This window comes from Schistocerca piceifrons, chromosome 5, assembly GCF_021461385.2.
Source record: "Schistocerca piceifrons isolate TAMUIC-IGC-003096 chromosome 5, iqSchPice1.1, whole genome shotgun sequence".
Classification (NCBI taxonomy): Eukaryota; Metazoa; Arthropoda; class Insecta; order Orthoptera; family Acrididae; genus Schistocerca; species Schistocerca piceifrons.
Window position 1 is genome coordinate 164711392 of NC_060142.1, and position 21778 is coordinate 164733169.

A 21778-nucleotide genomic window follows, 5' to 3' on the forward strand; every position below is an offset into this window, starting at 1 on the left:
AGTCACACTCCCACATACAGAACAGTTACTCTTGTGCTTATTGGTTTGTAGGTTTTATAGTTGCTGGGGACTTAATTAATTAACTGTGTTTACGAAAATTTTCTTACATTGTTTGTTGCAGTCAGATTGCGTAATAGTACTAGTCAGGGCCAACCGATTACGAGACACTGCGTAATCGGACATACTAAAACTAAAAATATTTTCAATCTTGCATTTAATTAAGCCCCCATGCAATAGCTACCAAATGCATTTTCGGTAAAAGTAAGAACTGAACTCATGAGGACTGTACACCATGCAGGATCACTTAGATTTCACGGAAGAAACTGTCTGTGTGCCGCCCGTAATGATGATAAAACCGCGTGGCAAGTGGTGAGATTATTTTGCACTTTTAAGGCGAGGAATTAACTTTGATGGTTGGAAGTCAGGGCGATAGACCATTTTACTTGGAACTTACCGTAGAGGTCGCCTCTGAACTGTTAATAGTGCTGTTTCTGATAGGAACATTATTATTATCAAGAATATTAATATGTTTGTGCACGTGAACTTTTACTGGATGTAAAAATCAGTTACAACTCAAAACTTTTATTTATAGTCATAGTTCCTAATCTCACTGAGTAAATAGCAAGTAGGAACATTTTCTTTCCGTGAGTACGAAGAGTTATGTGGACTTGAGGACTGGATATTGTGGTCAGTGTGTTGTCCATTGCTTTCTGGTTGACCACCGCCCTAAAAGGTTACATTCCTCGCCTCCAGTCAGCTGCTATCCAGTTTCCGTGGTGGTTGGCTGGTTGAATATGTACAGCTTTTGTGGCCCTGTGAGCAATGGATTTTTGTGAGGTATCTGACTAAAAATGGCCATTGCATGTATTTCGCTTCGAAATTTTCGATCAGAAACTTGTCAAGACAGACCTGCGTTAATTGACAGCAGCAACTACTGTCGGGTTTGAAAGCAGCTGTCATGGATGAGGAGCCACACGCGTCTCCAGGATCTGTCGCTTAGGATCTTCTGACCCATACTGTTCTTACACCACTTCATAGGGCTGTGTATGTCACAACATTCACTCTAGACACTCTGGAAAGTTAGCACTGATGCATTATCAAATCGGTAACTTCATTCGGAGTGCAATTCGGGTACCGTCAAAAGCGGCAGCTGCTTTCTACCATTCTGTCACGTCTCCACGTCCCTGATCTTACCCTGAACTGATTCTATACAACCGACTGGCGCATACACACCGCTTCAGGGCCGTGACTTACCTTAGCCGTGGAAGGCCACAGGGCCACTTAGTGCACTATCTACAGCGCTCCAAGGTGACTAGTGTGTTCTTTTAAGGGGTTACTTATCTCGTGCAGTAGGCAACGGCCTTGTCGCAGTGGATACACCGGTTTCCGTCAGATAACTGAAGTTAAGCGCTGTCGGGCGTGGCCGGCACTTGGATGGGTGATCGTCCGGGCCGCCATGCACTGTTGCCATTTTTCGGGGTGCACTCAGCCTTGTGATACCAATTGAGGAGCTACTCGACCGAATAGTAGCGGCTCCGGTCAAAGAAAACCATCATAACGACCGGGAGAGCGGTGTGCTGCCCACACGCCCCTCTTATCCGCATCCACAGCTGAGGATGACACGGCTGTCGCATGGTCCCGATGGGCCACTTGTGGCTTGAAGACGGAGTGCTTTATCTCGTCCAGTGAGCTTACATATCTGGAAGCATCTAAGAAGAGGCCATAATGTGAAGAGTTTTATAACTGCATCACATGCAAATAGCGGTCCGAATCATTAACTCTTAATGTGTGTAGAACAGTGTATCTCTAATAAATGGTTAAGACAGCGGAGAGGTAGTCCGGCCATCTTCTAAAACAGTGTTGACCTTCACTCCTCACCCAATGAAAATACCTGCGACCCATCCGATCTAACCTACTCCGGTAAGCGTAGAGCAAAACCCACTTCCTCAAAACCTGAAACAACTATCTCCATCCACCCCAGCAACCCATCGCTCCATCAAAATAACTCTCGACGTCCTGTCCTCATCACTAAGAATCAGTCACGCCTCTCCTCCAAAAAATCCACCCCTGTGCTCATTTTACAAGTTCCCTTGTGCAACCCAATCCACACAACGTAAATTGTGACTTACTTTCGTAATCATGACCTCATAATCCACTGTTGTGTTGTCAGAGATGGCTGTAAAGCTAAGAGACGCACAAAATCACCCACTTCATCACCCAGGACAACATCAGCGCCACTATTACCTGACAGTCATGACTACCAGATAAAGATCATTTGACAGGCCATGCCCCATCATTCGAGAAATGATATAATAAACTAGAGAGGCAGCATACTCGTAGGTCTACCTGTGCCCTCTCTTGTATAGCGAAAAGGTCACCGTTACAACAGTCTCTCCCTACAAAGAGGTGTCAGACGAAGTGTAAACGGGACAGCATATCCACAATGCCCTCTAGATGTAGCAATGTGCATATACATTCAAACAGTGCACACGTGCTCTTCTCCACGTAAGGGATTTGTCGCCTGACATGACATTTCAGCTCTTCGAGAACAAGCTTCCACAAATGTGACACATGTGTGGAACCAGTAGACGAGCACTTTGCAGTGTTGAGAAGCATAGTCTAAAAAGGCTGGGCTTGATAGTATGAGGCTCCTTTGTCTACAGTATGCGATCTCAACTCCTGAATACTGCGGACAATGTGAATAGCAACAACAATGACTACACCAGTGAAGCTTTAGAACATGGGAGATTGCGCTTCCTTAAGATACAGCTTTGAGAAATGATACCGTTCCTTTGTTCGTTTTGTTTTAGGTCTCAGAAACAAGTGGGGTCATACGCACCCAAGTCAAAACTATAGAACACGAAGACAGAGAGGAGTTCAAAAACGACTACGCACCAATCCCAGTAGACCTAAGAGAAGACTTCTAAAAACAAGGACTTGGAGAAAGGCCTACAAAAGACACCGTACAGAAACGGACGTCCGAAACTAAAAATTAAATGGCCATCGCCATATTGCTTTGAAGGATGAAAAGTAAAACGCTGTCGACAGCCCACACGTCATTTGCTAAAACGGCCAATAATTCAGATGGCAAACCCAAGTGGGAACGTAAACAGTTAAAAAATGGGCATTCGTTCAGGAAGTGGCGGGGGAGCGCCACTTAACAAATGGCGATGGCTAAAAAGACAGTCCAATACGCAACCTAGTTAAAATGACCTCCTCCCGGCAGGTGGGCAGAGAGAAGGTCGTCCAAGCCGCTAGGAGAGGATTAATAACCTGGAGGTTATTCCCACGAAGGGAGGACCAATGGCAATACCAGACAAATGGCATGCATACCTGCTGAGGTGAAAGTCATGGCGCTAGGACAGTGGCAGTTCAGCAGCTTCACCATACAGACTCTCAACCGGGCTGGTGTATAAGGCGCTAATGGCCAAATGGATGCCACGATGGTGGATGGTGTTGAGACGGCGTAAGAAGGATGGACGTGCAGACGCATAAACAAAGCACCCTTAGTCGAATTTCGAACGCACAAGGACCGGTACAAACGGAGGAGGGTGGTTCGATCGACACCCCAGGAAGTACCATTGAGGACACGTAGGACATTGAGGAATAGCGCACAGCGGTTTGCCAGGTAAGACACATGAGAGGACCAAGAAATTTTTCTATCGAGGAATTTCGTAGTTTCAACGAACTGAAGAGCAACAGGCTCAAGATGTAAAGATGGTGGGAGAAACCAACTGCGCCGCCAGAAAATCATACAGACGATTTTGGTAGTGGAAAAACGAAAATCATTATCTATGATCCAGGAGTGAATACGATCAAGACGTCGCTGAAGACGCCGCTCTGTGACACAGGTCCGTGGAGAACTGCAGTAGATGGCAAAATCGTCAACTAAAAGGAAGCCGGAGATGCCTGGCAGGAAACAGGCCATTATAGGATTAATGGCAATAGCAGAGAGGACGACGCTCAAGACGGAACCCTGAGTCACAGCGGTTACCTGGATAAAGGTATCCGACAAGGCAGAACCCACACACACCTTGAAAACTCGGTCTTCTAAAAATTCCTGAAGGAAACAGGGCAGGCGCTCACGGATGCCCCACGTGTAAAGAGCACGGAGGATACCAGTTCGCCAGCAGGTGTCGCAGGCCTTCTCCAAATCGAGGAGCAAGGCCACAGTCTGGGATATCCACAGAAAACCATTCATGACATGGGTGGACAAAGCGACGAGATGGTCAACTGCAGAACGCCGTACTCGAAATCCATACTGTGCAATCGTTAATGAATTGCGAGATTCGAGCCACCATACCAGCCAGGCGTGAATTATAAGTTCCAACACCTTGCAAACACAGCTGGTGAGAGAAATGCTAGAAGGAAGGGTTTTGTGCTTACCGCATTTAGCTATGGGTATTGACAGTGGCCTCACGCCAACCTCCTGGAAATATGTCCTCTGCCCAGATGCACTTGTATGTGTTAAGGAAAAGTGCTTGCCCGCAAGAGAAAGGTGCTGTAACATCTGAATGTGGACAGCGTCTGGTCCTGGGGTGGAGGATCGGGATGAACTGAGAGTATGATCGGGTTCCATCATAGTAAAGGCAGCATTCTACCACTCACGATTCTGAGAAGAGAAGAGTATCTCCTGAGCCCCCTCCATTCGTTTCGATGGAGGAAGGCAGGGTGATAATGCGAAGAGCTCGAAATTTCTGCAAAATGAAGGCGCAAGGTGCTTGAGATAGCAATAGGGTCCACGATGACATCGTGTGCTACTGTCAGGCCGGAAATTGGCCTGTGGATATTGGTCCCAGAGAGCCGTCGGAGGTTGGCCCACTCGACAGAGGAAGGGGTGGAACTGTTAAAAGAACTAGTGAACGAAATCCAGCTTGTTTTTTTTGGTATCCTGAAGAACGTGACGACACTTAGCACGCATATGTTTGTAATGAATGCTGTTTGCCATAGTAGGATAACGGTTAAAAACGCGGAGAGCACGTCTGCGCACGCGAATGGCTTCGCGGCACGCCTCAGTCCACCAAGGGACTGGGACACGGCGTGGCAAAGAGGAAGTCCGAGGAATGGAACGTTCTGCAGCAGTAAGAATAACGTTTGTGATATTCTGCCTGGTCATCACAATTGGGGAGGAGTAAAACTGCCAGTCAGCCTTAGTAAGCTGCCATTTGGGTGTGCACACAGGTGGGGTAGGAGTCAGCAAACGGATAGCACATGAGAAATGGTCACTCGAGTAGGTGTCTGGAAGAACGGACCACTCAAGACTATAGGCAAGCTGGGCAGTGCAGAAGGATAGGTCCAAATGGGAATATGTGCGGGAGGAGTTGGAATAGAACGTGGGTGCTCCAGTGGTAAGGCAGAAGAGGTTGAATTGATTAAGATCAGCCAAGAGGGCACCTCTCTGACAGGTTCTGGGAGAAACCCAAAGGGGATGATGTGTATTAAAGTCACCGAGTAGCAGAAATGGGGGAGGTAGCTGCCTAATAAGCTGAAGGTGGTCTACCCTGGTGACATCGAATGATGGAGGGACATAAATAGTACAAAGGGAAAAAGTGAGGTGAGGAAGGAAAAGAAGACTCAACTGCATGAAGGTGGGTAGTCAGGGAGATGGGTTGCTGTGAACATCATCCAATATGAGCAGCGTGACGCCCCCAAGAATGGGATGCCGATCTCAGGGGGAAGGTCAAAACGAACTTAGAAGAAATGTGGAAGCTCAAAGCGGTCGTGAGGACGCAATTTTGTTTGCTGAAGGCAGAGTACAAGGGGACGCAGCGATGCTAAAAGCAACTGTAAATTCTCTTTGTGGGACCGAAGGCCGCGAGTGTTCCATTGGAGGAGAGTCACGACGAGGAAGCCGAGTGACAGCAGGTGTAGAGTCGCTGCTACAGAGCACTGAAGCAGGAGAATCCTGCTCCATGAGGTCCACAGAAGCATTGGCTTGCTTGTGCTGTTGGTTTGTGGAGTCTAACGCAGAAAAACGGTTGGTGGTGCGCACCGGCGACATGGAGACCGGGCAGGCTAAGGTATCACGTGACAACACCACTGAAGTGGAGCTTCGAGTCAGCGAAGGAGAAGACTGTTTGCCTTTGTTGGACTTCTTCAAGCCTTTCCAGTTAGCAGAGGAAGAATCGGGTCTTGTTTATCTGGAGGGACAGAGGAAGTCTTCATGGAAGTACTCCTTCTGTCGTTTCTGGCCTACCAGTTGTGTAGCTGGAGGCTTCGCCCCTTGAGGCGAGAGTTTGATGGCTTTTTGCACAGCTGGACGGGGGGATGGCGATGCTACCTTGACACTGGGCCATTTCACAATCTCAGAGCTGAATTTGAGGTCGCACGTCTGTGTGGCCATGTCCTTCATGCAGCGAGAGGTAACAAGAACAGAACTTTAAATGTCAGATGTGAGAACACAGGGTTTGCGACTAGCCAATAACCTGTGAGCAACTGGGTAAGGCACTTTTTTCTTTACCCCGATCTCTTGGACAACCTGGTCATCAAGATACATGGGAAAATCCCGAGAGGAGGCAACATTGCCGTCATTGCAGCTGATACAGCGGGGAGAAGGAGGCGGACAATCACCATCATACTCATCCCTACCACAGGTTACACATTTGGCTGGGTGTCGACAGAATGTGCTAGTGTGGTTGAAACGATGACACTGGTAGAAGTGGATGTAGTTCGGTATGTAAGGTCGGACTGTGTTAATTTCACAGCCTGCTTTGATCTTGGACGGAAGCACCACTCTGTCTAAGGTGAGAAAACGAGTGCGGCTGGGCAGTAACGAGGAATCTACCTTTTTCATCACCCGATGGACGGCAATGACACCCTGATCAGAGAGGTAAGATTGGATTTCTGCCTCGGTCAGACCGTCGAACAGCCTAGTGTAAATAATATCAGAGGAAGAATTCAGAGTTGTTTCGGCCTCGACACAAACAGGATAGCCATGGAGAAGTGAGTTGGCAAGCAGTTGTTGTGCTTGAGAATGAGAAGTAGTCTCCAAAAGCAAAGTGTCATTCCATAAACGAGAGCAGGATTTCACAGGGCCGGCAATGGCATCAACACCTTTCTGAATAATAAACTGCTTTACTATTGCGAAGGACTGACCGTCTTCAGCGTGTGAAACCACGAGGAACCACGGTGCAGATGGAAGGATCTTTGATTAGTAAACCTCATCCCGTTTATATTTCGTAGATGTTGATTGTGAAGATGATTGGCTCATTGCGAGAAAATCCCGCATGATAGCCAGTGTCTCCTATGGCGCGCTCCTTCCCTGGGGGGCCCCTTCACAAGGGGGCGCACCTGCCTTAGATGATTGTTCACACCTCAGGTCACACCTCCCAAACACTTGACAGAGGCACCAATCGGCAGTTTGGGAAGGTATCAGCTCAGACAATCACCCCTCCCTGGACCTGGCCTGTATCAGGAGGTATGTGCGAACCCTACCTGTCGACTTGGGGCTGGGAATTATACGTTACCCAGTCAACTGTTGCGCGGCAGACGCGTGGGCCGGCTGTCAGGAGCGCAGAGGGAGGAAGAAGAGAAAGAAGAACTTCAGGCGCCGAAGCAGAAGAACGAGAGGCGAAGGGAAAGTTCTACATACATGTTTCAACAACATTTAAACAGTTACAACGTTTCAGAAGTATTTAATTACCAAATTGTCTTACAAGTGGAGGCCACAACGTTAGGTTCACGGATTTACTTCAAACTTTGTACACCGATAGTGGGCCATTAAAACAACACAATGTGCTAACGGTAAGGTGCCCTACTCTGGCAATTCCGAGAAAATTTCAAGAAAAGTTTTACGCGTCTATTATATAGCAACCAGTTGCAAGAAATGATTGTGATCAAGCCGGCTCGGTAGCTCAGCGTGTTCGGACAGAGAGCTGGTTGGGCTCTGTAATAAAAAAACTGAGTGAAAGGATCAACAACGAACTTGAACGGATGTCATGTGACGTCCGCAACGACCAAACACAACGATCAACAACGAAACAAAAAAAGAAACAAAAGTGGATAGCATTCGAGCATTGTAAATGTGCCGTTGAGGAGGCGCTGGTTCGAATCCCTCTCCCATTGAATTCTTTTAATCAATATTTTTTTCATCATTGGTCATTTATTTATGACGTTTGAGAGTTAATATAACGAAAAAACGTGCATTTTCAAGAAGTTGTAGTGAATTTCTTATGTTATTCGAATATTTACTATTTGTAATGAAATGTTCAAGGACAAAGGATAGGCTTGGAAAGTCCAAGTGAAAACTCGATAAATAATTATGCGAATGACGTTATTCACAATCAGTAATATAATAAGTCATAATTTGCCAGACCATAAGAGTAATGTAGAATTACTTGTCGGATGTGCTCTACACATCACACGTTTCAGGATGGTATTTGTCATACAGACATGGATAACATTGAAACTTCATGTAAATACTTCACGCAAATATACTTGTTTTTTTGATTACATTCTCTCTCAAATGTCATGACCAGTGACGAAAAACTACTTGTTACCAAAGTAAGTAAAAGTGAAATTCGAACCGCCGTCTCCTCCACCACCCGCTTACAACGCGCGAACGCTAACCACTTGATTACAATGACCTCTTACGATCAGCACCGACGCATAGATACATCAGTTACATGACAGATACGCAAAACTTCTCCTGCGATTCTCTTGGAATTATCAGAGGAGTGCACCGTACTACATGCATATTATGTCGTTTTAATGACCCACTATGGAAGTACAGAGTTTGAAGTAAATCTGTGGTCCCATCGTCGTGGCCTCCCCTTGCTAGTTTATTTGTTATGTAATTACTTTGCATGACAGTTTTCGAGTATTGGCGTGTGGACACAGCTGAAAAAGAATATGTGCCTACTGTAGCTACTACAGGTTATCTTTGAGAAGATTAAACGGCTCTGTTGTCGTTCCGTCCCATCGTTGAGGAAGGGCTTTATCGAGATCTCGAAGAGTTCACTTTAGGGCCTGATAAGATACAATTATTCTCCTCTATACATCACAGATATATTCTATAGAATAATTCAGACATAGAGACTTAGCTGGTACGTGGAGGCCAGTGGGTATCACTGTCCATGATGCGGGAACCTGAGCTAACGAAATCCCTGAAAACTCATACACATAGTTCCAATACCTCATCCCGTAGCCAGTGTAATAATCAAATCAACATTATTCTGCGTGTGGCCATCCAAAATAACTGCTCTCCTCAATGAAACTCTACCAGCACCCAACGGATAATCTTCCACGATGTACATGGGATCGTAATGACTATCAATATACTTTAAAGCTAATGGGCTGTGTGAACCATTCTGCAATCTGGAGGGGGATTCATCTGTAAATACCACATTTCACCGTTCATAGCCATACTATAATTTAATTATAAGGAGCAGTCAAATGCAAATCGAACACTCGCCACAAAGGTACCATGGAATGGTTCCATTCAAAAGTAATCACCACACACGTTGAGACATTTATCCCACTGGGAGACGAGTCGATCAGTTCCCGTTTCGTAGGGCGCTGTCGGCCGCTGACGGATCCACAACCGCTCCCACTCTCGCACTTCCTCTTCCGACCGAAACCAACGTCCACGAATGTCTTTTCCAGGTCGCCAAAGATGTGAAAATCACACGATGAAACGTACGGGCTGTACGCAGATTGTTACAGGGTTTCCCAGCCAGATCGCTAAACTGTTGCCTTCGTCCGATTGGTAGTGTAGGGGCAAGCGTTTTCGTGCATCAGCATGATTCTAATCTTCTAAATTTCGAAGGGGAATTTTTGGAGATTTTTTGTGAATTGCGTCGTACTGCTTCGGAAAATAATGCCTGATCACTGATCATCACATCCCCTAAGTATGAAGAAAATCACATAGCGTCTCGTCTCACTCCATAGGGTCTCTTTGTTAGCAAGCAGACAAACATTTTCGCGGCGACATTCTTGAATAAAATATTAGTTTTTTTGCCTCATCGAAGATAAGTATAAACTTTAGTACAAACTCAATTATCAATGGATCAAAAAACTGTGGCAAACGCACTGAAGGAACAAGCTGAAACTGGAAAGTCAGGTTTGAGGTGCAAATGTGGTCACAAGAAAATATGGAGATCCCGACTATGCAGGGCAATGAAAATGAAAAAAACAAGACACAAAACTGACTTCAAGGCAAATTGCTTTTAAGATTTCAGCTTCCTGTTGAACAGTGTTAAGACATATTTCCGATCTCAGCTCCAAGGAAAGTGCACCTAACAAAAAAGCACGTTGAAGAAAGAAAAAGATTTCTCCATCTGCATCAACACTGGACATCTGAGGACTGGAAGAGAGCGATTTTTTCGGATGAGAAGAATTTTAATTTATATGGAAATGGCATGAGTTTGAAACTTTGGATGATCCAGTAGAGGAATTGAAGAAAGACTGTGTTGTAGAAAAGACGAAGTTAAGTGAAAGTGCAGTTCTGGGGGGAACAATTTGTTTTAAAAAGAGTGGGAAGAATAAAAGTTTGCTCAGGTTGAAATACAGAGTTAAAATATTGTGATATCTTTAAAAATGAGTTACTAAATACGGCAAGGGATGATTTCAGTGGAGAAAACATTGGGCCATTCATTTTCCAAGATGACAATGCTAGCAATCACCGTGCCAGGGTTGTCCAGAAGTGTTGCGCAGATCTGGAAATAGAGCAATTATGGTTGCCCTCCAGTTCTCCGGATATAAGTCCTAATGATAATTTCTGGGCAATTAAGTCTAAAAAAAACTTAGTAAATAGTGTTGTACCAGTGGAAAAGAGATAATTGGGAAAAATTTTCATGTCAGGTACCATGGAATTTAACCTGGTACTGGTACATCGAAAAAACTTCTGGAGTAAATGACAGATCAACTTCAAGACCTTAAAAAGGCACGAGATGGACACACAAAACATTAATTTTGATGGAATATGTTCCGTACAACTGAATCTCACTTAAAACAAAACAAAAATATCAGTTAACCAATGAAATTTAGCCTTAAATATTTTCCATTCCATCTTGGCCTGATGACACAGCAACCTTATTATTTCTGCCGAAGTGGCGTCAACTAAAAAGGACTTGCAATACGGCGGCCGAACTTCCCTGCATGGGGCCTCCAGGCCAACAATGCCATACGATCATTTCATTTCTGCTATTTTAAAAACAGTCTTAGGTTGCACAATGTACTTTATTAACTCAAGAACGACACCTTTCGCCCGGATAAGACATCACTAGCTTATCTAAAAATATAAGGGGAAGGCGACCTTACAATTAATCCGGCGTGGTCCTATCCTGGACTGCTATAAAAGCGAAATAAACTTTAAACATTCACCGCATAAAATTACATATGGTAAACATAACTCACATTAAAAGAATGAAATAAATTTTTTGCCAAAAATCATCTGTCAAAGAAGGTATGATATCCAATAAAAGATACTAAAAGACAATCTATACTCAAAAAATATTTAAAATTAATAAACAAGTGTATTGGGATCAGGCATGATTAGAGGACGAATGTGAAACGTAAAAATGCGTATTAGGTCATGGAGACGACGACTGGCATAGCAACGTGGAACAGGACCTCGCGCGCAAACTGTAAATATAGCCGCACGCTAGAATGGCCACCGAGTTTCGTCCGTATTCACATAGTGAACACACATGAGTGATAGGAGCTCAAGTAAAATATTCGGCTAGTAGTAATGACAGCCACCATGCGACGCTGCCGTCGGGTGTGCTCTGTGATAACGGAGGGCGTAAAATACAAATGGAAATATACAAATAGAGAAATAAATAAAAATATAATAGGGCGTGTCGAAATATACACAGTGCCTTATCCCAGTACTTTTATTTACTAATCTTTAATACTTTTTGCCTATAGTTTCCTTTTAGTACCTTTTATTCGAAATCATACCTTCTTTGATGGATGATTTTTGGCAAAAATTTTGTTTTATTTCTCAAAGTAATTTCAATCGGTCGGTGTTTGAAGCATATTTTGCTTTTACAGTAGTCCTTTTTTAAATAGTGGAAATTTAGCCTCTTTATTGTTGTTATAATATACATTAAGTAATATTTGTATGCGGAGATAATTATTTTCGACTTTACTGAGGTGAAGATTACTTTTCGATGCGCAGCAATATGTTCTGTAGAGCATAATACAACAGAGGAGACTATCATTTTAAAGTATGAAATTCAACTTTAAACGGAATCTCTACAAAATGTTGAGATGCTTTAATCATATTATAAGACGTGTATATTTCTATTGTCTATTGCCAAACCACAATTTTTGAAAGAGTTTTATATTTTATTAATAGGATTAAGTAGGAATAATTAATATTTGTCATTTTGGAAATAATTGTGGTATCAGGGAATGTCTGCACCAAAGTATTGTTGGCGGGAGAGACCGTAAATTGATATAATTTTAAAAAGGGCGGGAGAGACCGTGTATGGATACATTTTAAGAAAAGAGCGGGAAAGACCGCGCATTGATTCATTTTGTAATGGTAGCAGGGATTTTCTGCGCCAGAAAGCATTGTTGGCGGGAGAGACCGCACTTTAGCGTTCGTAGGAAGTCAGTAGTAAGCGAGATGTGAAGCGAGTCGGTAGCAGGTCTGGAGCGAGAGGTTGGAAGGAGCGGTGTGCCTGATAGCCACCACCTATGATTTACAAGAGATTATAAACCGATGTACAGAGACATCAGCTAACTATTATCATAAGAGGAACTAATATTATTGAATTATTTTTATTGAGAAACTCAAGACTACTGAAGGTATGTTTGCGCAATGCTAGTTATAAGATTATTGTAAAAAGTAAGTCCCATTTATACGTCTGTAAAATCATTTCATTACCAACAGTAAACATCTGAAGAATCGTTTTCAGAATATAAATAATTTTTGCCAGCAATATTACATTACTGATTATAATCCATCCCAAAAACCGTCAACATAAAACTTTACAAAATTTTATTATTGTCATGAAAGTTTAACTAAGAATTACGTAACTTCAGACAAATTAATTAAAGAATAACGTCAGCTTTGCTATTAAAGCATAACGTCAGCTTTGGTAATAAATGCAGCCATTTATTATGACAGCCCACCAACAGCTAATAGAGTATAGTAAAACAGAGTAAGTACATTCATGTCGCAGTTCGATGTAGCAGTCAGATGGCGATTCAGTAACAGTAAAAAAGGTAAGGAACAGTTTTGGGTTATTGCAGATAACGACTGAGGGCCACGACGACGACACATTATATGTTTCGTAGAAATAATCAGCATATCCCTTTTAATAAGCAGCATTTAAATTTGTATGCGAAGATTGCACTTATTATCATCGATAAAGAGAATTAATTTCAAAGGGAAGATTTCATTTGTTATTATTAAGCAAGAGAAAGAAATGGTGAGGGAAGGTTTCATAGGTTACTGTAGAAGGGAAGGTTGCGAAACAAAAGAGATATAGAGGAGACGGAAAGGTTTCAATATGAATGAATAGAGGGGATATTCATATCAAAACTTTGCTCTTTTGTCAGCGTATTTTAAACTACATAATGAAAAAGAGTGTTGAAACATTCTATCTGATTTCGGAATTCAGTACTTGGACATGCCAGTCTACGTGCTAAACCACCAACATAGTGAGAATGGAAATGTGCACTCTGTCTACAAGAGAAACGTAGTATCTGTTAACTTTTACGTTTTACTTCTCAATTGGAATATGTTCTACGTGTTTTCCTGAAACATAATTGTGTCTGTATCTTCACGAAAAACGTTTCTACAATTTTTCCGACCATTTGTGAGTATACGTAAGGGAAGTCACATTTTAAACTGTGATAATCAAAAATACTATATCATATTACTATTATTTTATTGGTTTTGAGTACATAACTTTTAGTCTGTCTTTGGACAGACAACACTAGAAAGTAAAAAACAGATCACATTTTTACTTACTGGACTTTTCCTTTTTGTCTCGATAAACGATATCCTGGAACAAACAGAAAATTAGCCATAGAAAGTAGCCGTAGATAGTAGCAATAGGTATTGAATTACAGTGCAGTAGGTAAATAGAAGAGCAAGGCCCTTCGTGGTCACGATAAACGTCGGGTGATGGGGTGTCAAGGTGACCCTCCTTCGCTGATCTCTGGTTATAGGATAGTGGGGACAAACCTACCCTCCGCCCCCTTCCCCCCCCCCCCCCCTCCAGCATCCCACCTTTTCAATCTGGGCCAATGTTACTCAAGTTCGCCCTCTCATTTTATTAACAGAGGAACTGAGTGGGTCTCATCATTCTTATTCTGTCTGTTGTGGAGGAAAGTTCATCATGAAGTTCCATCAGATATCTTGTCCCCACTCCCCCCTCCTCCTCCACGAAGCAGAATAACGAGAATAGGAAGACATATAAGTACAATTAACCATTTCGTCATATAATTAATTGTTATTTACAGTTTTTGGGTAATTAGTTTCAGTTTTACTAATTTTCCAAATACCCAGATCTCCAATCTAAGACATATGTCAATTTGTCTGTGTACAGATAACGCACGGTACCAGTATGTTCCAAGAAGTCACGTGTGAAAATGTGATTTTTCATGTGGTCACATCACGGGTTCTATTGATCACAGAGATGATGGGTCAACTGTTTTGAATCGCCCTTGGCCTGGCGACCATATTCCTATCGGAAGTGTTGGCATACTGTAATTATTCTACAGTACAGGGTCGACATTTGAACGTTACACATTTCCTCCAGGCCAGGAAAAATGAGCAAATCGGTTTGTTCTTTAGCATTGGGCGTGGTCTAGGGTGGACCTTAGCCAGCTTATAAAAGTACCAATTTTCGTGGGCGTTGCCCGAGAAAACACGGTTTCTGGCTACGGAATGAAACCGATTGTGGGGATGACCATTTCTATAATTCCTTTTCAAGGCTAATGGTCGAATTTTTTACCTTGCATGTTTTAACTGTTAGATATCCTTAAAACTTTTTTCGATATCATTATCAGTTACCCAGATCCAGACATTCAAAGTTGCCGTACTTATCCATAAAAAACATGCACTTAATATGCGGTCTGACGCGTAAATGTAGTTTTAACTGACGTAGTGAACACGTGACAAGTGTTCTAGGGTCATCGCAAGGGTTCTGAGGTTACCAAACTATGTTTATACTCAGCATTTTTCACCAATAAAACTTGATGATACGCTGTCTCTGTACAATGGGCACTTTACAACTTCACAGATGTGGTCAAAGTGGTACTGCAGTGACAATAAAAATAGGCTGAAAGTATCTTACAATGCCTGAGTAGAATTTAAAATGACTGTCAGAATTATCTAACGCCGGAAAGACTGTAAATTCAGTAAAATATTTATGATAAAATTTTTACCCTTTTTAAGATGCAAATCGTAAGCCAGAAAACGTATAAAGCGAACGATTTTGTATTAACATTATGTGCGCTTATTTGCTGTTTATGTGTCAGAGTATATAAGTGTGGTCGAGCTATATAAATAAGCTGCCAAGACTTCACTCACCGATAGAATTCGTTTTATATAAGCAACACACTCTGTTGTAGCGGAGAAAAGGAAACAACGGAAAAACGCGCCTTCCGGAGCACCAAAAAGGCGAATACTATCCTCTTTAGAAGACTCCGACAGAAAAGTGGCTCAGTCCTCATTCCGCCTTCCTCACAAAAAATTTTGGCTTGGGAACATACTCATAGTTTCTGTGCTCAGACAGTAATGGTAGCAGAGACAAACTGGCAATGAAAGAGAAAGAGGGAGGGATGAAGACAATAGCGTTGGGAGCCAAAGACAGAGGAGGTATTGTTGGTCAGCGCGAGACAGTGCCAGTAAAAGAGAAAGAGCGATGAATGGAGAAAGAGGCAGTGGGAGAAAGAGAGAGGAGGTAGTGGAAATGAAAAATACAGATGAGTGATGACCATACATACGCTTCGGGGGTCTGAACCCTTTCAGACCAAAATTTTATACGCTTGAGGGTAGGGGAAAAGATAAGTTGGACGCTTCAGAATTTTTGAGTCGTGGATGTGTGGTGGAGACAGTGGCAGTGGGTTAATAGTGTAAATCAGTGGAAGAAAAAGGAGGCAGTGCGAGAGAGACGTGTATAGACAGTGGCAGTGAGAGCGACGTGCTGAGTATGAAGACTTAACTACAAAGAGAGATCGGGTAAAAGCATTTAGACTGTCCTGTGTTAAAATAGGGCAAATATGTTCGCACGCCAAAAAAACTTATGGTGAGGAAGGCGAAGAACTGAGGCAGTTGGTTCTCCACTTCTCTGTCAGAGTCTTTTAAAGAAGAACATATTCGCCTTTTTGTGCTTTCATCAGGCGTATTTCCCCGCTGATAGGATTACCGCAGCGCATTATTCAACAAATTACATAAAAAATCCGAGTTAAACATTTTCCACAATGCATTATTTCAGAACAAATACGCTCTTGTGGACACTTTAAATGTTAAAAAATACCACAGTGCGATATTTGAACAAATTACATGAATATTGTGTTTAAAATTTTTTGCACTGCAATATTAACAACAAATACGCTCTTGTTGAGACTTTAAATGTTAAACAACTCCTAAGCACAATAATGAATCATTAACTCTTCCTCCACACCAAACCTATGCCGCCCCTACATTACTAGGGTATAATGTCACAGTGTACATGCTCAAACGAGCATGTTGCGCTATTGACAGAAATACAACAGTATAATACTGTCATGGCGATTTCTATAAGCACTACATAGCATGACCACTACCCAGTATTCCAAAACACACACGTTAATATGAGACACTTGAAAGTTTAACAGTTTTCACAATGCATTATTTAACAACAAACAGGCACTTGGCAAGTATCATGTCAAGGTAAAATGTACTTTTTTTCTCCCCATAAAAACATACACTTAAGAGAAAATTTAGGATTGTACATTTATTAAAGTAAAAATGTTTTAAAAATTATTATTTCCGCATACATTGTTGCCTTCAGATACACTATGAAACAACTTTTTAACTGTGTGAAACTAGGGGACAGCACACACACAGACACACACACACACACACACACACACACACACACACACACTCACACTCACCCAATATTGTTAATGGACTACAGCTTTACGATTGGGTTATATCCAAAACCAAATTTAGTAGGTATCACTAGAAGATCACGTGATTGGAAGTTCCGCCATCTTGCATAATTAGAGTATAAAAGGAGGTTTGATAGTCACAGATGATCACACTGCTGAGCACTCAAGTAGCGGGAAGCATCAACATGGATTCCTCCAAAGAGCTAAACTTACTTTCTTTCGTTCACTGGTGCCATGTCCCACACTGACGCAGGGTCGGCATTGTTAGGAACAGATTTGGCAAGGTTAGTATGAAGGGGTCGCCGGATGCCCTTCCTGCCGACATCCCATACCCCCCCCACCCCCCCTCCCCAGGATGGAATTAGTGTACCCCAGCTATCTGCGTCTAGTGTAATTCATGGAATAGTGCAAACATGTTCAGATGTCGGCGAGTCGTGTAACTGAGGCGGAACGTGGGGACCAGCCCGGTATTCACCTAGCGGGATGTGGAAAACCACCTAAAACCACATCCAGGCTGGCTGGCACACCAGCCCTCATCGTTAATCCGCCAGGCAGATTCGATACGGGGCCGACGCGCCTACCCGAGTCCAGGAAGCAGCGCGTTAGCGCTCTCGGCTATCCTGGCGGGTACCAAAGAGCTAAACATCCCTCAGTTATTAGAGAGGCAGACCAGAACACAACGGCATTGCCGCAGTGGATACACCGGTTCTCGTCAGATTAACGAAGTAAGCGCTGTCGAGTGTGGCCGGAATTTGGATGGGTCACCATTCGGACCACCATGCACTGTTTCCATTTTTCGGGGTGACCTGAGCCTCGTGATGCCAATTGAGGAGCTACTCGACCGAATAGTAGCGTCTCCGGCCAAAGAAAACCATCATAACGGCCGTGAGAGCGGTGTGCTGCCACATGCCCTTCCAATCCGCATCCTCATCTGGGGATGACACGGCGTTCGGATGGACCCGATGGGCCACTTGCGCACTGACGACGGAGTTCTGCTGCTTAAGACCAGAACAACTGACGAATGCTTTGGTTCTGGTTATTATTCGAGAACTTGACAGTCTTGTTCCTGATATTGGTAACATAAAATACACTAAAGCGCCACACTTCTTAGCAACAAAAATTTAAATGTACTTACACCCATTGCGGAACCGTTTTGCGATAACATGACGTTGATTGAAATCTGTGATGAAATGGACTGTCAAGAACAGTTACGAAACTGTACGTTTTTAATCTTAAGAAAGAATATTTGTGAGTCTTTTAACAATTATCTACACAGTACTTCTCCAAGTTCGTCTCTGCAAATCACTGTGTCAAGCACATCTACCACCTCTCATGGGAACGATAACGTGATAGGAAGAAGGATATTGGAAAAAACGACAAGGAAGCGCTGGCAAACATTTCGAAAAAATATAAGAATCCTGCAAGTATACCATATAAAGTGGAATTGGTTGACGCTAAAAAATGAACGAACTAGTAGAAAAGTTGCCTGTCATACTGCAGCAGCTTCGTTTTGACGACTACTATCTTTTGGGTTTGGATGTACTGCAAGATATTGCTGGCTTTTTTTTTTAACAAAATGGAGGTGTGTTGCTATTTAATATCAAATCACTACTTCTGTGTGCAAGGGCACTGCCAGGGAAACATCAATGTGATTGTAAACAATGGTAAGACACTTGGGATTGACTATTTAGTGTGGGTTATCTCCAGCTGTTGAATAAAGATATGTAACAAATTTGTCAAAGCACAAACCCAGGAGTGAACTAAGTTAAGGTTATCGCTCTCATAGATTTTATCACATGCCCTGATATGCATCTACAAGAAACTTTCACGTCCTCCTTGGCTAAAGCGTATGGTATTAGCTGGCTGGGGTTACTATATGCAGTTACAGACTGGATCATATGTTCGACCCTCTGTAAGATTGTGTTAGTGTATGAATGCTGACAAACAGTATTTTAAATGTGCTCCACTGTGCTCTGCATCCATCACTTCTATGAAGTGCAACTAACAAATAATTATTTACCTGTAAACTACGTGGAGATTCTTAATACAGACTCCAAGAAAGAAAATATTAGTATTACACAGAGGTATTGTTTTAAACTGGGGGAAAATATTTTTCATAATCCAAAACATTTGTCTCCACAATACAATATAAAGGATTGTTACATGGTATCTAATAATATGGGGTAGGAAAGCTGCCAGCATACACCAGGTGGAGGTGTACTCTCTTAAAAGTAATGTTGTCTAGGAAATATGAGGTAAAACTGAAATACTTGTCAAATTAATGGCTGGAGAAAGAATTAGATAATTCTAAAGATGCTTTAAATTATAAAATATCACACACGGTAGTCCACGTATTAGAGAAGATTCGTAATGAAAGATGACAAAGACCGAATTGGAATCTTTTCACAGAAAGCTTCATACCAGATTAAACACAAAGACCTACAGTGGAACACGGTATGAAAAAGTCCATCAGCTCACACACGTGCTCAATGACGTACATGATCTAATTTCGACAACATCATATCGCCACAAAACAAAAACTGACAAGTTATACTCTCTACCATCACTGCAGTATGGTTCATAGCCCTATACTTCGAACAGTAGTACCCAACTCATATACACATGACTTGTGCGATTTGTGAGTTAAGACAGGCTGACTCTGGACCTCAGCTGTGGCAGAAGGGACCTATGTTGCTCCGCTTGGTTGGACGCTGCGGCGAGGGCGGGAGGCCCGTGGTGGAAGCCACTGCCAGTGGCAGCTGGTTCTGAACAGCCAATCTGAAGATTCATGCAGAGACTATTATGTACAAGTCTCCATATCACATTTTTCGTTTGTTTTTAATGAAGTGTATTTCATAACCATTCCTATCCACTGGTGAGAAAAACTGTTTACTGTGCAATATAGCGATGTGCAGAAATGTAACTATTCGTATTTTCCATCGTTTAATTACAGGTTTGCTGTATCCTTTTAGTGTCTCACTTCACTAAGGCAACCTATTAATGATGTTTACAGCGTGAATTAGCGATGTTTTGCTTGCAGATTTCTTCTTTGTTATTTGTAAGTCTATCGTCGACATCACACAGTCATAATGCAGGTTGTATGTTGACATGATGCGTAAAAAGTGCGTATTTGTCTGAATAACGCATTGTGGAAATTGATAAAGTTTCAAGCATCTCATACTTACGTATTTGTTTTGGAGAACTGGCTGGTGGTCACGCTATGTAGTGCCTATAGAAAACGCCAAGACGTTATTATATTATGGTATTTCTAACAGTAGAACTCTGTACCTGTTTTAACACATACACCATGCCATTACCCACTATTAATGTAGGAGTGACGCAGTTTAGTAGTGTGAAAAATTTATTCGTTTAAAAATCATGTTGTGGTATTTAAAATTTAAAGTGATTGGTAGAACTTATAGTTTGTTAAATAATGCATTGTGGAAATTGTTTAACCCAGAATATTGAAGTAATTTGTCAAATAATTCACTGTGGCGTCAGGTCACCATCGTATTTAAATATATCTTAGGATGAGAATGCTGGTATTTGTGGCCGAGCGGTTTGAGACGCCATGTCACGGATTGCGCGGCCTCTCCCGCCGGGTGTTCGAGTCCTCCCTCGGTCATGGGTATCTGTGTCGTTCTTAGCTTGTTAGTTTAAATAGTGTGTGTGTAAGTCTAGGGATCGATGACCTCAGCAGTTTGGTCCCTTAGGAATTCACAGACACACACTCACACACACACACACACACACACACGCAGACACACAAACATACACACGCACTGGTATTTGGAAAATCGGCAAAATTGATAAGAATTACCTGCAAACTGTAAATACCAAATAATTATGGGAGGAAGAGGATAACTGTACTAACACATCTTCTTATTCATTTTATTCTGCTTGGGGAGAGGGGTCGTCTTGGCTGGTCTCCACTGGCACTTTATAACGATGCTTCGACAACAGGGCACAGAATAAGAATGACGAAGCCCATGTCATTGCCCTAGTAATAAAACAAGGAAGAGAGGAAGGGAGAGCTTGATTTGTATTGGTCCAGAGAGAAAAGGGGGCTGAAGAGTTACCTGTCGTCATATTAGCAGATGTCAGTGGAAGATGGTGACCCGAATGTACCACAGACAACTGCTTTAGATACATACGCAGGGCAGGAATTTCCTTCTAGGAGGGGTGCGGAGGAGGTGACCTTGGAGATAACAAGCCTACTGGCTCAAGTGTAGTCTGACACTACATCCTCTTATCCTGTCACTGGAAGGGTCCATCATCCAATGTTTAGTGTGACCAGAAAGTGCCCTGATCTTTTACTTAGGTAAAGGTTGGTGATGTATTGCATGAGAAAACAGATTACAAGAGGGAACGTCACCTTGTACCTCACTTTCAGCCATGTAGAAACTCAGAAATTATACTATAAAACGAAAAACGAAGGATTTATTTGAATGGGGCAGAAATCGCCAGATGTGATGTAAATGTACAGACAAACAAATAATTACAATTTCAGAAAAAAATGGATGATTTATTCAATAGAAAGAGCTTCACAAGTTGAGCAAGCCAGTAACGCATTGGTCGACCTTGGCTTTATGCAAGAAGTTATTGGGCTTGGCACTGGTTATTGAGTTGCTGGACGCCCTCCGGAGGGATGTGGTGCCAACTACTGTTCGATTGCTGTGTTAGATCGTCGAAATCACGAGCTGGTTGGAGGGCCTTG